Source organism: Ascaphus truei, unplaced genomic scaffold (genome assembly GCF_040206685.1).
Source record: "Ascaphus truei isolate aAscTru1 unplaced genomic scaffold, aAscTru1.hap1 HAP1_SCAFFOLD_2587, whole genome shotgun sequence".
NCBI classification, from domain to species: domain Eukaryota; kingdom Metazoa; phylum Chordata; class Amphibia; order Anura; family Ascaphidae; genus Ascaphus; species Ascaphus truei.
Window position 1 is genome coordinate 13,717 of NW_027455522.1, and position 21,683 is coordinate 35,399.

The window sequence follows — 21,683 nt, forward strand, 5'->3', positions numbered from 1 at the left end:
CTGTGGACTCAATTCAAATTGAACTATTTCAGGAATTGTTCAAATAAAAATGGCTTATCCATTTTCTGAAGATTCAAATCTCATTACTTTTGCATGGAGATAATATATCCCTTTGTCCTGTTCTCCATCAAATATTTACGCCCTTGAATGGTGGCTTTTACTCATATGCAGAATTCTGCACGGGATGAAAACATATTTACTTACCCAAATTCCTAAGATTAGGAAGCATGTGCACCACAAACAGACGATAATCCGATTCATTTTTAGTAACAGGATTAAGACGCAAATCCAGTTCCTTCAGTGCTATTAATTTACGAAGTTGAAATAGCTCAGTAAGTGATGGGATATTGTTGTAATACAAATTCAGCTTTTCCAAAACTGTTAAATGCTGAATACCCTGTTGAAGAAAAAAAAAAAAAACAGGTTTTATTCATCATTTATTCACCATAATTTAAGTTGCTCATAGCAAATAAAAATGTAACTTGTTAGCACATTCACGTCTCAAACAGGTCTGCAACCCAGCTTTTCACCATTATCACCTAGCATACAATGCTGCCACTGCAGCCAGGGATTCTTGGAAATTACATGCAAATGAACACAGTGTAAGGCCTCGGGCATGGTCAGCGCTTATGCGCTGAGGCGTGCTGCTGTTCGAAACTGAGCCCCTGCAGCCGCATTGAGAGCGGCTTTAGCAGGGGCTCGCGCACGCTTCCGCCAGCGTGTGTATCACACAGTTTTGAAATTTGGCGCTCGCCGGAGCGCAGGGCCGGTCACGTGAGCAGTTCGCCCAATGAGGGCGAACCAGCTCCGTGACGTCACTGGCCCGCCCCCGTCCCGCCCCCTGACGGCGCGATGTGTAAGGCCAGGGAAAGCACCGCTTTCCATGAGCCTCAGTGCGCCTCCGCACTGTTTGGGGCACTATGTCCCAGGCCTAAAAGTTCTTCATAGTGAGACTTATACAGGTCTACTAATACTATTCATATATTCATTTCCAAAGGTTCTCAGACTGTCATGAGAACATGATGGCTTTTTACAGAGAAACATAGGCAAAGTTCAAATTGCTCTGGATCTTAGTTCTGTTTTCTTCACATTTTTTCCCCAACTAAAAACAGACTCACTAAACCTTAGGAGGAACATTGAATGCAATTGGTTAAATCTTGAGGTTTCTTTATCCATCATTTTTAGTAAAGTACAAATTAAAGGTTTAAATTAAACAGACGAGGAAGCATATTTCTTAAGCTGTGCTCTGACCAGACAAATTCCAGTGCCAAAGACACCTTAGGGTACATTCATTTGAATGGGACATTGGGTGTCTTCCAGCTCTGGAATGTGTCTTAGGAAATAGCACCACTGAAAAAAAAGGGAAATGAATCGACTGAACATCTACATATTGGGCATCAGTGAAATACATTGGACTGGGAATGGCTTCTTCAATTCCGAGGAGCATACAGTGTATTACTCTGGCAATGACATCACCAGATGGCGAGGAGTGGGCTTAATCATTAACAAGAAAATTGCCAAAGCCACCGAGAGAGTTATCAGACACTCAGTGACCGAATAATTGTCATCCGAATCAGAGGGAAACCTTGTGACATCACGGTTCTACAAATAATACTCCCCAACAGCAGACATACCTAAAGAAGTGGAAGAGTTTTATGGCGAACTTCAGGATGCCCTAAGCCAAACACCCAATAAGGACATCATCTATATTATTGGTGATTTCAACTCCAAAGTGGGAACTATGGCAGAACCCGAAATCGTTGGAAGATTCAATTTAGGAGTGCGGAACGAGGCAGGAGACCGACTGGTTCAATTCTGTCAAGAACATCGGCTAACGATCACCAACGCTTCGTTCGAACAACACAAACATCAGCTCTACACCTGGACATCATCAAGTGGAGAACACAGAAACCAAATGGACTACAGTACCTCCTGTGTCAGAAGAAGTGGCAGATCTTGGCTGTGAAGACATACCCTGGTGCTGATTGCACATCAGATCACCAACTGCTGGTAGCCACAGTCAAACTCAGATTCTGCAACACCAAACAAATGGCAGCCACAAAGAAATTCGATACAGACAAGATCAGCCCCAGCTACGCAGTCGAGGTAAAGAACAGATTCGACCTCCTCGCTACAGAAGGCACCCAGACAAGATATGGGAAGAAGTGAAAGCATGCGTTATCAAAACAGCATTAGAACATGTCCCATACAAGAAACGCTCGATATTAGCTCAGTGGATTTCCAATTCGACCATCAGCATCGCAGAAGACATAAAGGGGATGGACAATCTATCTTATGAGGAGAGGCTAGCTAAATTAGATTTATTTACATTAGAAAAGAGGCGTCTAAGAGGGGATATGATAACTATATACAAATATATTCAGGACAGTACAAGGAGCTTTCAAATGAACTGTTCATCCCAAGGGAAGTACATATGACTCGGGGGCATCCCTTTACGTTGGAGGGAAGGAGATTTCACCAGCAACAAAGGAAAGGGTTCTTTACAGTAAGGGCAGTTAAAATGTGGAATTCTTTACCCATGGAAACTGTGATGGCAGATACAATAGATTTGTTCAAAAAAAGGTTGGACATCTTTTTAGAAAGGAAAGGTATACAGGGATATACCAAATAAGTAAACATGGGAAGAATGTTGATCCAGGGATTAAACTGATTGCCAATTCTTGGAGTCATGAAGGAATTTATTTTTCCCCTTAATGGGGTTTTTTGTTTGCCTTTCTCTGGATCAATAAGTAAGTATAGATATAGGATAAAGTATCTGTTGTCTAAATTAAGCATAGGTTGAACATGATGGACGCATGTCTTTTTTCAACCTCATCTACTATGTAACTATGAAGTGGTTAAAGATTTCATCTTTCTTGGCTCCAAAATTGATTGCGATGGCGACTGAACCCCTGAGATCAAGAGACAGCTGACTCTTGGAAGAAATGCGATGGTCAGTATGTACAAAATCTGGAAGAGTAAAGACATCAGTCTGGCAACCAAATGCAGATTGGTCAGTGCGATCGTTTTCCCAATAGCAACATACGGCTGCAAAACCTGGACTCTGAGAAAGGCAGACAGGCAAAAGATCGATGCATTTGAATTGTGGTGCTGGAGACATCTGCTATGTATTCCGTGGACAGCCAGAATAATTAACCAAGCAGTTCTGGAACGGATCAAACCGAAAATCTCACTGTAGGCCAAGATAACAAAGCAAGAGCTCTCCTACTTTGGTCACATCATGTGAAGCAGGTCGCTTGAGAAGGACGTCATGCTTGGAATGATCTGTGGCAAAAGAGGAAGAGGCCGCCCAAGAACTTTCTAGCTGGATACCATCAAGAAAGATACTGAACTGAAATAGCAGAATTGAAAGAAGCTGTGAGAGATCGGAAGAAATGGTGAACACTGAACCATAGACTGACCAAGAGTAGTACTCGACTGAATGGATATGGAGGAGCAATAAAAAAAATTACCTATTGTATAGCTTTGTCTTCTATGGGTGTTCTTCCATTGCATAATTGTGAATCATGTTTATCAACACATTATAAATAAAATGTTGTATGCAAAGTATGATGCTGAAATAGCAGAATTTGCAAAGCTAGTAAATTACTAACCACAATCAAATCAGTATTCCAGGTAAATGAAAGATTTCAGTTGATGAAAATGAATGACGGAAGGATGTACTTGTGTAGCAAAACTTACCTCCAATGAAATGATAGCATTGCGGGATAGATCTAGAGATTTTAAACGGCTGAAGTTCTTCAATGAATTTCCTAAATGAGTCACTTTTTCTTGATAGGTTCCTGGAAGCGATAGCGTCCGAACATCACCTTAAATAATTAAAAAAAGTATAATATATATCCCTGAGGAAGTTAGCAAAGGAGTAACGAAATGTGTAGGATTTAATTTAATCTAAAAAGCCAAGCAGAATGGGGCTGTTGAGTCTGAGCATGACCGCCGGAAGGGATGTCATCACAGCCACACCCAGAAGATCAGAGGTGCAGTCTGACGTCTGAAAGGAGCAGGCACCCGTTGAAAGCTGAGTGAACATAAGAGATAATCCCAAGCATGTTTGGAGTGTAGAGATCCCCGACCCCCCCCCCCCCCTTTCTTCCGAGATAACCTTGAATCTACGCATGTTTGAGAGTGGGTTTTTTTTAATTTATTTATCCATATATTTGTGATTAAATTTTGTACTACACCATGAGTTGGGGTAAGCGCTTTGATTCTTCTAGATCGCTTGAATCTAGCAATACTGAATATGACAGCAACTTTGCAACGAATCAAAACCGATACCTAAAGAATAAAAATTCAGGGCACTAATAATTATATAACCACCACTGCCATTCCCAATCCTTCTCTAACCCAGGGGTGCTCAACTCCAGTCTTCAAGCCCCCTCAACAGGTCAGGTTTTCAGGATATCCCCACTTCAGCACAGGTGGCTTAATCAGACTCAAAGACTGCACCACCTGTGCTGAAGCAGGGACTGATTGAGCTACCTGTTCTGAAGCTGGTTATGCTGAAAACCTGACCTGTTGGGGGGCTTGAGGACTAGAGTTGAGCACCCCTGCTCTAAACCTTAATCAAATACATCAAAGCTGTACTGTGAATTGGAAGCTCCTGCAGTATAAACAAACCAGCAAAATCGTTATTTCAGACAGCAGGTTGCTCTACATACATGAAATGTTTTTCCTTCTCTTGAGAGGTTAAAATGTGTAAATATACTCATCATCATTATATGGTATTGTACAATACATTTATTAGTAGAGTTTACTGAAAACATTTAAGCAAAATCGATCATATGTGTGTCTTTCTTGCTCCAAATAATCAAAGCTTTTCCTTTTTTTATTTTGTCCTCAGCCTGCATCATCACCACTGTTCTTTTACCTGGAACAATTTCTGGAACGATTCTTTTGCACAGAACCATGGGATTCTTAGGTACCAGCAAATGTTTTAAACGGAAATGGTCTAATCTTTTTTTGAAGATATCTATTGTATCTGCCATCACAGTCTCCATAGGTAATGAATTCCACATTTTAACTGCCCTTACTTTAAAGAACCCTTTCCTTTGTTGCTGGTGAAATCTCCTTTCCGCCAACCTCAAAGGGATGACCCCGAGTCCTTTGTACTGCCCTTGGGATGAATAGTGCTTTTGAAATTTCCTTGTATTGACCCCAAATATATTTGTATATAGTTATCATATCCCTTCTTAGACGCCTCTTTTCTAATGTAAACAAATCTAATTTAGCTAGCCTCTTCTCATAAATCAGATTATCAATTATCCTTTATTAATTTGGTGGCTCGTCTCTGCACTTTTCTAGTTCCATAATGTCTTTTTTATGGAGTGGTCCATAAAACTGTACTCCATATTCAAAGAGTGGTAATGCTTTATAGAGGCGCATGTTTACTTCCCTTCCATCCATTGCCCATTTAATGCAAGATAAGATCTTTGTTTGCCTTTTCAGCTACTGCATGGCTTTGGGCACTATTCCTAAGGCTAAGGCTCCGCTCCCTCAGTCAGCGCGCCCGCACTGCAGACAGGTGGCGTGCTGACAGGAAATTGACCGCGATATGCGGTCTGTAGGGAGCCGGGAGGGGGGGGAGCGGGAGTGGGGGGGCGGGGTAAAACTTTGTGAAGATCGTGGTGCCGTGGTACCGTCCACCCCCCCACCACCACCCCCACACACAACACATACACACAACACATACACACAACACATACACACAACACATACACACAACACATACATATACACTCACACACTTTCCCCCCGCAGCTCCTTCCCTGCTCCACTCCCAAGCCGCCTCCCATCCGTAGCGCCTTCCCTCCCCTCCTTCCCTCATTGGCTGACTGCCGCACCACGTGACGCGTCAGAGCTGCAAATCACTAGGAGCTTGCAGCATCGGCCGGCAGACGCATCACAGCACGCAGTCAGCCAAGTAGTAAGGAGCCAGCAGGGACCTCCCCACTGGGGGAAAGGGGCTGGTGGTCCGCTGCCGCGCGGCCGCACGAGCCTTCGGAAGCGGGACCCAGGCCTAAGTCCCCACTGGAGGCTGCTGCACGCGCGCCTGGCGTCTTGGCGGCGTGTGCACAGCTCAAAATCGCAATCTGCAGGCAGCGATCGGAGGCACGGGGGGCGTGGCCAAAACAGGAGAGGTGGGCACCATGACGTAAGGCACAAAGTTAGTACAAGTATAATATTAAGAATTAATACGAATAAAATAATAAATAATTTAAAAAAAGAAAATAAAGCAAGCAGCCAACAAGCTGCAGGTTTAAAGCACAAAGAACTGCAGTAATACAAACACACTTTTTCTATTGGTCTATGCGATCTAGCCTCCGATTGGTTCCAGCGCACAATGTGACTGCGTCGCCGCACGGGAACACAATCTAGATGTATCCCCTGCTGGCTGACGCACAACAGCATAAAGTGGGCCAAGAAGCGAGGAGACACCGGGGCCGGCTAGAGAGGAGGTAAGGGATTGGTGTGAGGCGCACACGCAGCCGTCACCAGCGGGGACCTAAATGTAAGGTTATGCATTTGTGAAACCAGAATAAACATGCGATTTACAAATTAACTGGGAATAAATTAGGCGAGTCCCTTGATGGAGAAGGATTTAGGAGTGCTTATAGACAAATTAATAAAGGATCATGGATAATCTGATTTTATGAGGAGAATCTAGGTAAATTAGCTTTGTTTACATTAGAAAAAAGGCATCTTAGAGGGGGATTAATAACTATCTATACTATAATTCAAACTTGGATTCCGTCTGTTTGTTTGTATGTCCGAAGCATCGAAATCTCAGAAACGGCACAACGAAACTGTCACTGTACATTCTGCTGTGGATTTATTTGTAGGTCAACTAAACTATTTTGAGCTTCCAATGTGACTCACCTCCCAAATTATGGACATTCTAAGTTTCCCTCGGCTGTACAGCAAATCTATTAGAGCAGGAGCAGGGGGCGTGGCTACTAAGGGAGGGGCATGTCCTAGTCTGGATCGGGGCTGTGTGTGTGTGTGTGTGTGCCTCTGTGTGTGTGATGTGAGATGTGCGGGGGAGATGTGCCAGCGGGGGGAACGGACGGGCGACATGTGCCGGCAGTGGGGGGAGATGTACCAACAGGGAGGGGCCGGGAAAATGTGCTGCCAGCGAGGGAGATGTACCAACGGGAGAGGGGGTGGGGAGAGGTGCTGCCTGCGAGGGGACATGCCACAGCAGCGCGGGGAGACACACACAGACAGACATATATATATATATATATATATATATATATATATATATATATACGACACAAACAGACACACAGACATAGACAAATCTCATCCCGCACTACATCCAGCAGCAGGGGGTGGGGGAGCCCGGGAAGATGTGCTGGCAGCAGGGGGGGAGGTGGGGGGCGGGGACATGTATTCAATATTAGCACAAAAGCTAGTATACAAATACATTTGGGGTCAATACAAGGAGATTTCAAAAGAACTATTCATCCCAAGGGCAGTACAAATGACACTGTGTCATCCCTTAGAGCAGTGGTTCTCAAACTTTTTCGGTTCAAGGCTCCCTAAGGCAGGGGTGGGGAACGTCAGGCCCGAGGGCCGTATAAGGCCCGAGGGCCGTATAAGGCCCTCGAAATCATTTGGTCTGGCCCTGCTAAGGCAACTGCTATAACCGTGGTCGCGCTAATTTTTAAAAAAATGGCCGCCGTGTGCCCGATCGGGAGGAGGGAGGAGGTGGTGTGAGGCGCCGGCAGGCCTACACGATCCCCAGCAGCCACCGTACTAGCCCCAGCGATTCCCCAGCAGCCACCGTACTTCCCCTGCACTCCCCCCGCAGCAGTCCTCGCAGCATTCCCCGCACTTCCCCCATGCTTCTCCAGCAGTTCCCGCCGCACTTACCCCAGCATCCGCCCTACACGATCCCCCCAGCAGCAACTACCTGAGGTAGGGGGGCGGGGTTCTGTGTGCCTGCCTGTCTGTGTCTGTATGGCCCGCAAACGACGTTACAAATATCCAAATGTCCCTTGGCAGAAAAAAGGTTCCCCACCCCTTCCCTAAGGCGATCAGGATTTTTTCAAGGCTCCCTAAGGTGATCAGGATTTTCCACGGCGCCCAAAGTGAAAACAAAGTTGTATATACATACCTAACAGTTGAAGTGCGCAGTTGGTATGTCTCTCTCACACACACTCTCGCAATCTCACGCGTACTCTCTCTCTCACGTGCGCGCGCACTCTCTCTCGCGCGCCCACACTCTCTCGCGCGCGCACACACTCTCTCTCGCGCGCGCACACTCTCTCTCTCTCGCGCACACACTCTCTCTCTCGTGCGCGCGCACACACACTCTCTCTCTCTCTCTCTCTCTCTCGCGCACTCTCTCTCACGCGTGCGCACTCTCTCTTGCGCACTCTCTCTCACGCGCACTCTCTCTCACGCGCGCACTCTCTCACACGCGCGCACTCTCTCTCACACGCGCGCACTCTCTCACACGCGCGCACTCTCTCACACGCGCGCACTCTCTCTCACACGCGCGCACTCTCTCTCTCACGCGCACACTCTCTCTCTCACGCGCACACTCTCTCTCTCACGCGCACTCTCTCACGCGCACACTCAGACACGCGCACTCCGACACACACGCACAATCCGACACACACGCACACTCCGACACACGCACTCCGACACACGCACACTCCGGCACACGCACACTCATGTCAGCAGTAGTATTGGCAGGTATTGTATTGGTATTGGTTCCTTTTATGCATTTCCAGCAATAATAAAAAATTTAAAAAAAGTTTATTTTTGGCACCATTAAATAGCATGTGCAGTGCCGGTTTTTGACCACACATTGCTTTAAGGACTTTGTTGCTGATCTGGTAAATGTGGACTTCCTTAGAATCCACTGGACATTAGAAGAGCCACCAGTGTCTTTTAAATAACTAGATCTTAACTTTTGCACTAAGTGAAGATTTTCAAAAGTACAGAAAATAGTCTTGTGCTGGGCACAAGGCTGCCAAAATTATTATTTGGGGCATTTGTATCACTTAATATTTGTGAAAAAAACTTGAGTTTAGTGTGTCTTTTTTGTTTTTGTTTCTGCAAACAGCAATTGTAAGAACCTCATTAGTCAACTATGCTTTTTGGTGAGTGTTTCCAGACCTGCCAGAATTGTTTAAACATAAATTATGGAAAATAAACAGGTGCAGAATTTGATACATCACATCATAATATTTATGTTGCCCGACTCCTTTTGACACCACCAAATTACAAGACTGCACAGATGTAGCATTGCAAAAAAAAATTACATTTAATTTAAAGTGTTTCTATAAAACGGAAGCAGCCAGTGGTGGACATTTTCATTAACTTGAATGGGAGATTTCTTTGCAAAACGAAGTGTAAAGGTGGTGGTGGTTTTTTTGTCCCTCTCCCGCACCTAAATTACTAACAAATAACTAAACTGTCTTTGTACAGGGAGAGAAGGGAGACAGGAAGGATGTCACCGCAGTGACCGCACCGACACTCACGAGCCCTGCCCCCTGCATGCGCGCGCTAAATTTGGAATCTTGGGAAGTCAGTTTGATTTAGAATCAGGTGACATCATCACCCTGCTCCGGTAAACCGTTATGCACGTGATAAATGCGCCTTCCTGTCACTGTATTTTAATGTATTGTAATCTCCGGCGTTGTCGGCTTACCCAGGTTCTGGTGCTGCAGGCCGACACGCTCCCGTATGCCCCCCTCAGTTAATGTCACCGCAGCAACCGCCATCCACTTTTTTTTTTTTTAAATCGCAAAACGAGAACCACTTGGCGCGTACAGTCTTTAGATCCCAGTAGCCAATCAGCGAGCGCGGTGCTTGGCTGCTTCCAACCGCCGTCTCACCTGAGAAATAAATTATGACGTAGCGTGAGTGGATGTAACATGTATGAGGGTCAATGAGTGTGGGTGTAAAGGCTGAGGCTACGTGTGTGAAAATATAACATGTATAAGGGTCAGTGTGTGAGAATGTAACATGTATGTGGTTCAGTAGGTGCAGACCTGTGTGAGGATGCAACGTGTGAGGGTACAGGCGTGAGGATGTAACGTGCGAGGGTACAGGCGTGAGGATGTAACGTGTGAGGGTACAGGCGTGAGGATGTAACGTGCGAGGGTACAGGCGTGAGGATGTAACGTGCGAGGGTACAGGAGTGAGGATGTAACGTGCGAGGGTACAGGCGTGAGGATGTAACGTGCGAGGGTACAGGCGTGAGGATGTAACGTGTGAGGGTACAGGCGTGAGGATGTAACGTGTGAGGGTACAGGCGTGAGGATGTAACGTGCGAGGGTACAGGCGTGAGGATGTAACGTGCGAGGGTACAGGCGTGAGGATGTAACGTGTGAGGGTACAGGCGTGAGGATGTAACGTGTGAGGGTACAGGCGTGAGGATGTAACGTGCGAGGGTACAGGCGTGAGGATGTAACGTGCGAGGGTACAGGCGTGAGGATGTAACGTGTGAGGGTACAGGCGTGAGGATGTAACGTGTGAGGGTACAGGCGTGAGGATGTAACGTGCGAGGGTACAGGCGTGAGGATGTAACGTGCGAGGGTACAGGCGTGAGGATGTAACGTGTGAGGGTACAGGCGTGAGGATGTAACGTGTGAGGGTACAGGCGTGAGGATGTAACGTGCGAGGGTACAGGCGTGAGGATGTAACGTGCGAGGGTACAGGCGTGAGGATGTAACGTGTGAGGGTACAGGCGTGAGGATGTAACGTGTGAGGGTACAGGCGTGAGGATGTAACGTGCGAGGGTACAGGCGTGAGGATGTAACGTGTGAGGGTACAGGCGTGAGGATGTAACGTGCGAGGGTACAGGCGTGAGGATGTAACGTGCGAGGGTACAGGCGTGAGGATGTAACTTACGTGTGAGGGTACAGGCGTGAGGATGTAACGTGTGAGGGTACAGGCGTGAGGATGTAACGTGCGAGGGTACAGGCGTGAGGATGTAACGTGCGAGGGTACAGGCGTGAGGATGTAACGTGCGAGGGTACAGGCGTGAGGATGTAACGTGCGAGGGTACAGGCGTGAGGATGTAACGTGCGAGGGTACAGGCGTGAGGATGTAACGTGTGAGGGTACAGGCGTGAGGATGTAACGTGCGAGGGTACAGGCGTGAGGATGTAACGTGTGAGGGTACAGGCGTGAGGATGTAACGTGCGAGGGTACAGGCGTGAGGATGTAACGTGTGAGGGTACAGGAGTGAGGATGTAACGTGCGAGGGTACAGGCGTGAGAATGTAACGTGCGAGGGTACAGGAGTGAGGATGTAACGTGCGAGGGTACAGGAGTGAGGATGTAACGTGCGAGGGTACAGGCGTGAGGATGTAACGTGCGAGGGTACAGGAGTGAGGATGTAACGTGCGAGGGTACAGGCGTGAGGATGTAACGTGCGAGGGTACAGGAGTGAGGATGTAACGTGCGAGGGTACAGGCGTGAGGATGTAACGTGCGAGGGTACAGGAGTGAGGATGTAACGTGCGAGGGTACAGGAGTGAGGATGTAACGTGCGAGGGTACAGGCGTGAGGATGTAACGTGCGAGGGTACAGGAGTGAGGATGTAACGTGCGAGGGTACAGGCGTGAGGATGTAACGTGTGAGGGTACAGGAGTGAGGATGTAACGTGCGAGGGTACAGGCGTGAGGATGTAACGTGTGAGGGTACAGGCGTGAGGATGTAACGTGCGAGGGTACAGGCGTGAGGATGTAACGTGTGAGGGTACAGGCGTGAGGATGTAACGTGCGAGGGTACAGGAGTGAGGATGTAACGTGCGAGGGTACAGGCGTGAGGATGTAACGTGCGAGGGTACAGGAGTGAGGATGTAACGTGCGAGGGTACAGGCGTGAGGATGTAACGTGCGAGGGTACAGGAGTGAGGATGTAACGTGCGAGGGTACAGGAGTGAGGATGTAACGTGCGAGGGTACAGGCGTGAGGATGTAACGTGCGAGGGTACAGGAGTGAGGATGTAACGTGCGAGGGTACAGGCGTGAGGATGTAACGTGTGAGGGTACAGGAGTGAGGATGTAACGTGCGAGGGTACAGGCGTGAGGATGTAACGTGTGAGGGTACAGGCGTGAGGATGTAACGTGCGAGGGTACAGGCGTGAGGATGTAACGTGTGAGGGTACAGGCGTGAGGATGTAACGTGCGAGGGTACAGGAGTGAGGATGTAACGTGCGAGGGTACAGGCGTGAGGATGTAACGTGTGAGGGTACAGGAGTGAGGATGTAACGTGCGAGGGTACAGGCGTGAGGATGTAACGTGCGAGGGTACAGCGCGTGAGGATGTAACGTGCGAGGGTACAGGCGTGAGGATGTAACGTGTGAGGGTACAGGCGTGAGGATGTAACGTGCGAGGGTACAGGCGTGAGGATGTAACGTGCGAGGGTACAGGCGTGAGGATGTAACGTGCGAGGGTACAGGAGTGAGGATGTAACGTGTGAGGGTACAGGCGTGAGGATGTAACGTGCGAGGGTACAGGCGTGAGGATGTAACGTGCGAGGGTACAGGCGTGAGGATGTAACGTGCGAGGGTACAGGAGTGAGGATGTAACGTGCGAGGGTACAGGAGTGAGGATGTAACGTGTGAGGGTACAGGAGTGAGGATGTAACGTGCGAGGGTACAGGCGTGAGGATGTAACGTGCGAGGGTACAGGAGTGAGGATGTAACGTGTTAGGGTACAGGAGTGAGGATGTAACGTGCGAGGGTACAGGAGTGAGGATGTAACGTACGTGTGAGGGTACAGGCGTGAGGATGTAACGTGTGAGGGTACAGGCGTGAGGATGTAACGTACCTGTGAGGGTACAGGCGTGAGGATGTAACGTGTGAGGGTACAGGAGTGAGGATGTAACGTGTGAGGGTACAGGCGTGAGGATGTAACGTGTGAGGGTACAGGCGTGAGGATGTAACGTATGAGTGTACAGGCGTGAGGATGTAACGTGTGAGGGTACAGGCGTGAGGATGTAACGTGCGAGGGTACAGGCAGTAGCCTGAAATTGTGACATTTGGGTTTTTAAACGAAAAAAACTCAAATAATTGTGTTATTTTAGAGTGTTAAAATGAGTGAGACCCCGATGCCAATGAGTGATTTCCGGAGTGTGAGTGAATGTAATGGTGTTCATGGGGAGATCTGTATATGCAAGTGTGTGTGTGTATGTGTGTGTGTATATATATATATATATATACACAGTGGTTGACAAATCACCAAAAAATCTACTCGCCACACAAAAAAATCTACTCGGCACCTAGTACCAAACGTGTGCTGCTTGGGCCAATATTTACTCGCCTGGGGGTTAAATCCACTCGCCCGGGGCGAGCAAATGTATAGGTTTGTCGAACACTGTATATATATATATATATATATCATGTGAGTGAATGTATCATACATTAGCAGCTATACAGTATATTTGGTGAAACAGAGAGAGCACAGTGCATGAGATGTCAAGTGAATATATTGCATGTGATTGTGGGTGGATGGAAATCAAGCAATAAGGTATATACTGTATCATAATAGTCTATTTGTCATACAATAAATGTTAAAATCATGTATTTTCATGTTACTTTTGTGCTGTTGGCTTATTACACTTCTAAATGAAAGTAACCACCGCTTCTTGAATCATCAATGTGCATTTCTGACACTTGCAACATGTGTGGACTGTATGTGGCATTACATTTAATTTTTAACCAAATTGGTTATCTCAACAACTCACACCAGACAAAAAAAAAAAAAAGCACACGCATAGTAAGTGAAACTTCTTTGTTTTTTGTCACAGAAATTTTATTTGTGATGGTGATGTTTTTAATTAAAAATCACAAAACAATTTCACTTCCAAAACACAAAAGTTTGACCGCATGTTTTAGCTATTTGCACATCTATATTTATAGTAACTGAATTCTTTGTGTCTGCGTGTGTCAGTCAGTGTGTGCGTGTGTGTGTGTGTCTCTGTGGTGTGTATGTCTCTGTGATCTACCCCCACCACGACGTAGCTGCGGACACGGGGGACTCTGTCTGAGTCTCCTCCCCCCGGCGGAGCTGTGGGCTGTGTTTCTTGCTGCAGCCAGCCCCCCAGCGGAGGTACGGGACATGAGAGGTGCTCGGCAGCTCACAGGGTGGGGGGGGGAGTAGGCACATCACTTGGGGGCGCTGTTAGGCGCATCACTGGGGTGTGTGTCAGTCTGTATGTATCAGTCAGTGTATGTATGTCAGTCAGTGTGTGTGTATGTGTGTCAGTAGAGTGTGTGTGTTTCAGTAGTGAGTGAGTGTGAGTGAGTGAGTGTGTATGTGTGTCAGTCAGTGAGTGAGTGTATATGTGTGTCAGTCAGTGTGTATGTATGTCAGTCAGTGTGTATGTGAGTCAGTGTGTGTGTATGTGTCAGTCACTGTGTGTATGTCAGTCAGTGTGTGTGTGTGTGTATGTGTGTCAGTCAGTGTATGCTTCCTGCGGTTTCTCGTCTGAGGATAGCTGGCCAGCTCCCCCGCAATGATCCTACTCAGGTGCCCCACCGAGAAGCACTCCTCTCACACCCGATACCCTCCATCAGGTGGTTGAGTCCTGAAACCAGGCTCCGGATGTGGAGCTGTTGCTCGGGGGGCAAGGAGGGCAGCTCCACATCCCCCAGCCCCGGGATCCTCTTCTTGTCCGGCCAGCTACAGTTGAAAGCCTGCATGTCTCCGCCAGGTAGCAGCGGGAAGAGAAGAAAAGGCCGGGGCCAGGAATAGGTGCGGGGAGATCGGGACCAGCAGCAGCGGCACCCACATCACCTCAGCCGTGCAGTTCATGTTCCCCATCCACTCGCACAGCCGGTCCTCCAGCTGCTGGTGGCCCCCTTGGCCTCCCCGGGGCTCACCGCCGTCACCAGCACGCAGTACTGGAAGGAGCTCTGGCTCACCACGTCCCAAACCACGTCCAGGGCGCGGCCCCGCAGCGTGCAGCTCACCACGAATAGAGCCTTCGGCTGGTTGGCAGCGCCGGCCTCGAAACTGGAGAACTCCTTAACGTGGAGGGTCCCCGCGGAGAGCAGCAGCAGCTCGGCGCAGCCGCACCAGTGCAGGATCTCGGCGCTCGTTAGGAGCTGTGGCGGCGGTGAGTAAATGTTGAGCAGGGGAGGAGGAGGGGGGGAAAGCTGTCCTCATTTAACCGGCAGCGCAAGGAGGTCTCCGAGCCGCGGCGTCCGTGAGCGTTGCAATGGCTACCGCGCATGCGCGGCATGTCAGCGGGCGCGGGCAGCGGCGGCAGTTAGGAGCGGCGGACGTGTGGGAGGAATGGCGGCCGTTAGGAGCGGCGCCGGCGGCGATACACAGCAGGTGTGTGGGGGGAGCAGCGCCGCCGCATGTCACAGCAGTCATGTGGGGGGAGGGGGATGGGGAGCCGTGACGTCACTTCCGTTTCACATTTCGCCCCCAACTCTCCAGTTTTACCCCATCAAAATAGGTGCCACTAACGAAGTTTCACTTCAAAAAAAGGTGGTGGTAAAGCATCACAGAATAAATTAACCTCTCCTCGTAGCAAGAGACCCATAATGTAACAAACAATTGGTTCTGCCCACCAGGCAGGAACCTAAACTTTCCCAAGCAACGGTTTAACCATACTCCAATTAACCTTTTCTTAATCGACTGCCTCTTAAATTGAGCTCTGTTCTTCCAACAACAAAAAAAATACGCTTTTTCCAAACCTTGGATAGGAGGCAGAGAGCTGTGAGTCTCTCCTATAGCAGGATGAACGTGCGCACCCCCAGCTTCTGAGCTGGGGGAACATCAGACTCAGCCACAGAGTTGCCCTATACTACCAGGGGCAAAGCACCATCCAGAGGTATGGAGCCTGTGAGACCTTGCATCGCTGTGAGAAGATCTGCAGTGTATGCCACCCAATAAAGACCCTGTTCAGAATATACCCCTGTCTGTGTATCAGTCCTTGGGCAGGGGGAGAAAGAGTGCAATAGTGGGGGCTGACCTCTGACCTCCTTGGAGCCCACTACTGCTGGAGGCGCAAGCACCAAGAGAAAGAACTAAGATGATATCCAAAAGCCTATCCTGGTCTCAACAACGCAGACAGCTCAGATCTGCCGGAGCCAACAGGTATGCCTCAGCACCACACGGTAACAAAAGAGTGCATCTCCCAGAAGGGGGGGGGGGAGGGGAACTGTTACACCTGGCTACCTACAAATTAAAATGTGAACCTTATGAGATATCATTGGATGATATTTCACTGGGGTTTTTTGTTTGTCTTCCTCTGGATCAATATACTATAAGTACAAATATAGGATAAAGTATCTGTCGTCTAAAATTTAGCATAGGTTGAACTTGATGGCCGCATGTCAGGGATCATAGTTGCCAATGTTTAAATCCATTTTCCAGACATAACCTTTCCCACAATCTAAAGAAATTGGGTCTCAGGCACTACATCACAAAAACATTGTGTAATGCTCATAACACATAGGCAAGTGGCTTAATCAGCAAAGACGTTATAAAATCCTTTGATGGAGTACCCCTTAGGTATCAGACTGTATGGAAATGGATCAAATCTCATATGCAATCAAATAAAGTTTGAGATATCCTAATTAGCACTGTAGTAAGGAGTGTCCAGGCATATATACATTGATATAGTATAATATCATAAGATGTATCTCAAGGACTCACATGTAGTGCAGCATCCTTGGGTGATCCCACGTCCTAGTGTACAGGTGTGCTTCCGTCTCTCATCAGATGCACAAACAGAAAAAAAAGACAGCACTACTTCCATGCAGGGTGAAAACAGATCAAAAACGAGAGCGTTCCCAAAGTGGAGACAAATAAACGCCCACACATACGCGTTTCAAGCCGTAGCTCATTATCAAGGTGAAGGCACTCAGGCACTAACCTACTGAATGCTTAAAGTATGCTTTAAAAAAATATTCTAATAAAACATTCTGCATGCAAAGAGTTTAGTGTATCAACACCGTTCTACAATCAAACATTTCAAATTGGGTTGCCCAATATTCTTAGGCCAACCACCATACTTCTGGTATTTTCTGAATTTAATGGTTACTGATCAAAATATATTGTCTGGATTGTTGAGGGGTTGGGTGGTTACCAGTTTTTCATTTAGTAGATTCTGACACATACGGTATTAAGTAATAAACTATGATAGTGCCCTTCAAGCTCTATCATGGAAACTCTGCCATTTAGCCAGGTTTCTTTTTTGTTTGTTTTTTAAACAAATCTATAGCATAAATACTATATACATCTTCTTCCCTACTGGGCATGAAGAGCTGTTTCCCAGAGGCCTGCTTAGCACATGGTGGAGAGTGAGAAATGACCTATAGGCTCACACATTGGACAGCAATAACCAGGGCCTACTGCATGCTCCTTAAATATACCTCAGTGCACCCAGCCACTGGCCAATATAATTTTTGAATTTAGACTTGGAAGTCTTCAGGTTAGATGTAGTATATCATTAAAGTATTAAAGTTCCCATTCTTATTTTTTCTACATTTATTTTGAGTGTAACTATGATTTGTTGACTCCATTCTGTCAGTACATAGCTATGACACATACTGTGGGCTAGTTATAAAAGTCTCTGGGCTGTAAAACTAAAACAAAGCACCATATTTATCAAAAGGAATCCTATTTCTTGCAATGGTAGTTTTTCCTTAATATTGTTTTGCAATTCTTTCACCACAGTTTTGGTGGGAGAATTTGATATATAACTTCCATGTTGATTTCGTGACAAATTGGTGTCGCAAATGGCATCACAAATCATAGACACTACCTCCTGAGAATATTCCTGATCCTGGGATAAAACAATGAATGTTAAAAATGAAAAATGCAGGGCACACAAAATTATAACGGAAACAGTGATGGTCTTACATTTTTATGTATATATGTTATCTACAGCAATGGACATATTTAGCTCAGATCAGACCAATGTGAGCTTTTATGTTGACTTCTGTGCAATATTTTTATATATATACTGTAGTGCCGACAAGTATTCTAAAACAAATCTGGGGCAATCACCAACAAGACCCAGGTACATGCTGCAACATTTCAGTGACATTTCTGCAGACAGACTAATGGCCCATCAGATTAACAGCGGGGGTCCCTGGCAGTCCCATTCAAACTGAATGGGACTGCCAGGGACCCCTGCTGTGTTAATCCAATGGGCCATTAGTCTCTGCAGAAATGTCACTGAAATGTTTGCAGCATGTACCTGGATCTTGTTGATTATAGCCAATTTAGAAGGGTGATCTGGCACACACTCAATAGTACAATGATAGGTATCACCTGCCGGTGCCCACGGACCAAGGGGGATCATCCTGCAAGGTCCACAAGAAGTCACATAGGTAAGAAAGATAGTCGAGGCACTCGGTCTTTGCAAAACCAGATATATTTAATCCAGCATTTAATCAAGCTCTCACCTTGACACAGACTGCTTATACGCAGTCGAAACGTTGGATTTCATGCTGGATTAAATATATCTTCTTTTGCAAAGACAGAGTGCCTGGACAGAGTGCCTGAAGTTTTAGAATACTTGTTGGCGCACCTGTATATGTGTGTGTGTGTGTGTGTGTGTGTGTGTGTGTGTGTCTGTGTGTGTGTGTGTGTGTGTGTGTGTGTGTGTGTGTATATATATATATATATATATTTATATATATATATATATGCAGTGTTCGACAAAGCTATACATTTGCACGCCCCGGGCGAGTGGATTTAACATCGTGGCGAGCTCCTATTGGCCCAAGCAGCACACGTTTGGTACTAGGTGGTGAGTAGATTTTTTTGTTCGGCGAGTAGATTTTTTTTATATATATATATATATATGTAGCGGTCATGTAAAATGGCTACAGTCATCTCTCCTGCTGACAGTAAGGCCTGGTAAGTTGTGGGCATGCCAGCAGTAATTATGGAGGTTTGCCCTCACACCCTTGTTGGGTGCCCTGTGTATGGATGGGAGTGGTCACATGCTCTGACTCCATGGTTAGTGATGTCAGAGGTGTGTCAGCTTCCAGAGTGTACATAAGGCACAGCACTGTGTCTAAAAGTTAGTTCTGCCAGAGTTCTATCTGAGTCGAGTTCTAGTAGTCTTGGGAGTTCTATTCAGTCATGGGTTAAGTGCAAGTTCTAGCAGATCGTTATGTTATAGTAACTGAAGAGGAGACTGTGTCCAGGGACCTGGCACAGGGCAGAGATCCCTGCGGGGATAGGGAATCCCTATTTAAGGAGAACTACACCTTTTAAAGGGAGGCACTGACTGAACATGAGTGGCTAGAAATCTACTGCGAGGGGCAGCTAGCCCACTCAGGCAATAAAGATGTTCTCAATCACAAAACCTCTCGTGTACATGTGTGGAGTGAATGTACGGAGAGGAGCACCACGAAGGAGTTCCTCAACAGGACCATCCCCATGCGGACGCAGGGACCCTGATGAGGTGGAGGCGCTGCACTGGAACTAGGTAGGACTCAGCACACTACCTCAGCTGCCTGTCTGGACGGGTCCTCCCCACACACCATCATGCGGGAGACTCAGGAGTCCTGTTGCCAACAGGTGCACCACCAGACACTACCACACTGTAATGGGGGCCGGTTAGACCACAGGGGCCAATGTGAGATTGGGTGGGTCAGGCCTGTTCAGAAATACCATTACATATATACCATTACAAAGCTCAAGGCTTTGTGGGCGCGCGGCCAGGCTCTATATGAGCCAGCCTCCAACAAGCAGCCATTCTTTCCCCCGTGGAGGATGGAGGACACAGTAAGTATTATCTGTGCCTTCCCCCACCTCCCTCCCCTCCCTGGCGCTTCCCCCCCCCGCTTCCCCCCGGTCCCGTATCAGAGAGCGTGGTGGGTGATGGGAGCGGGGGATGCCCCCTCATGTCCCTGCTTCCCCCCCTCCGCTTCCCCCCGGTCCCGTGTCAGAGAGCGCGGCGGGTGATGGGAGCGGGGGATGCCCCTCATGTCCCCGCTTCCCCCCGGTCCCGTATCAGAGTGCGCGGCGGGTGATGGGAGCGGGGGATGCCCCCTCATGTCCCTGCTTCCCCCCCCGCTTCCCCCCGGTCCCGTGTCAGAGAGCGCGGCGGGTGATGGGAGCGGGGGATGCCCCCTCATGTCCCCCGCTTCCCCCCGGTCCCGTGTCAGAGAGCGCGGCGGGTGATGGGAGCGGGGGATGCCCCCTCATGTCCCCGCTTCCTCCCCGGTCCCGTGTCAGAGAGCGCAGCGGGTGATGGGAGCGGGGATGCCCCTCATGTCCCCGCTTCCCCCCGGTCCCGCGTCGGAGCGTGCCGGGTGATGGGAGTGGGGATGCCCCCTCATGTCCCCGCTTCACCCCTGCTTCCCCCCGGTCCAGCATCAGGGAGCGCGCCAGGTGATGGGAGCGGGGGATGTCCCCGCTTCCCCCCCCCTGCTTCCCCCCGGTCCCGCGTCAGGGAGCGCGCCGGGTGATGGGAGCGGGGGATGCCCCCTCATGTCCCCGCTTCCCCCCCCCCGCTTCCCCTCTGTCCAGCATCAGGGAGCGCGCCAGGTGATGGGAGCGGGGGATGTCCCTGCTTCCCCCCCCCGCTTCCCCCCCCCTGCTTCTCCCCGGTCCCGCGTCAGGGAGCGCGCCGGGTGATGGGAGCGGGGATGCCCCCTCATGTCCCCCGCTTCCCCCCTGCTTCCCCCCGGTCCAGCATCAGGGAGCGCGCCAGGTGATGGGAGCGGGGGATGTCCCCGCTTCCCCCCCCCCCCCGCTTCCCCCCCCCGCTTCCACCCGGTCCAGCGTCAGGGAGCGCGCCGGGTGATGGGAGCGGGGATGCCCCCTCATGTCCCCGCGGAGCAGGAGATGGGCGAGGTGGGGGGGGGGGGGGGAGCGTGGTGGTGCTGGTGCTGGTCGCGGGCCTTTCCAAAAGGTGTGTAGAGAGTGTGTGTGTGTGTGTGTGTGTGTGTGTGTGTGTGTGTGTGTGTGTGTGTGTGTGTGTGTGTGTGTGTGTGTGTGTGTGTGTAGATGGGAGTGTGTGTGTGTGTGTGTAGATGGGAGTGTGTGTATATATGTGGGAGAGTGTGTATATATGTGGGAGTGTGTGTATATATGTGGGAGTGTGTGTATATATGTGGGAGTGTGTATATATATGTGGGAGTGTGTGTATTTATATGTGGGAGTGTGTGTATATATATGTGGGAGTGTGTGTATATATGTGGGAGTGTGTGTTTATATGTGGGAGTGTGTATATATATGTGGGAGTGTGTGTATATATATGTGGGAGTGTGTGTATATATATGTGGAGTGTGTGTATATATGTGGAGTGTGTGTATAAACAGTATATGTGGGAGTGTGTGTGTGTATATATGTGGGAGTGTGTGTGTATATGTGGGAGTGTGTGTGTGTATATGTGGGTGTGTGGGTGTGTGTGGGTGTTTATATATGGGAGAATGTGTATGTGTGTATGGGAGTATGTGTGACACCAGAGGTACCCCCCCCCAATCAGTCACCCACCCCTGCCCCGGTCAGTCACCCACCCCTGCCCCAGTCAGTCACCCACCCCTGCCCTAGTCAGTCAGTCACCCCTGCCCCGGTCAGTCAGTCAGTCACCCCTGCCCCGGTCAGTCAGTCAGTCACCTCTGCCCCGGTCAGTCAGTCAGTCACCCCTGCCCCGGTCAGTCAGTCACCCCTGCCCCGGTCAGTCAGTCAGTCCCCCCTGCCCCGGTCAGTCAGTC

The 21,683-nt window shown here is 48.7% G+C and overlaps 1 long non-coding RNA gene and 1 pseudogene across 1 annotated transcript; both read right to left on the reverse strand.

Moving 5' to 3' along the window:
- Positions 1 to 210: 210 nt before the first annotated feature.
- LOC142481368 (uncharacterized) lies at positions 211 to 9,891 on the reverse strand. Its single transcript, XR_012795762.1, has 3 exons — positions 9,686 to 9,891; positions 3,703 to 3,830; positions 211 to 397 (listed from the first exon to the last, which is right to left on the reverse strand). It is a non-coding gene; the product is annotated as an uncharacterized LOC142481368 (long non-coding RNA).
- Positions 9,892 to 13,606: 3,715 nt separating this feature from the next.
- Positions 13,607 to 18,457, reverse strand: LOC142481369 (sec1 family domain-containing protein 2-like; annotated as a pseudogene).
- Between the last annotated feature and the right edge of the window lie 3,226 nt (positions 18,458 to 21,683).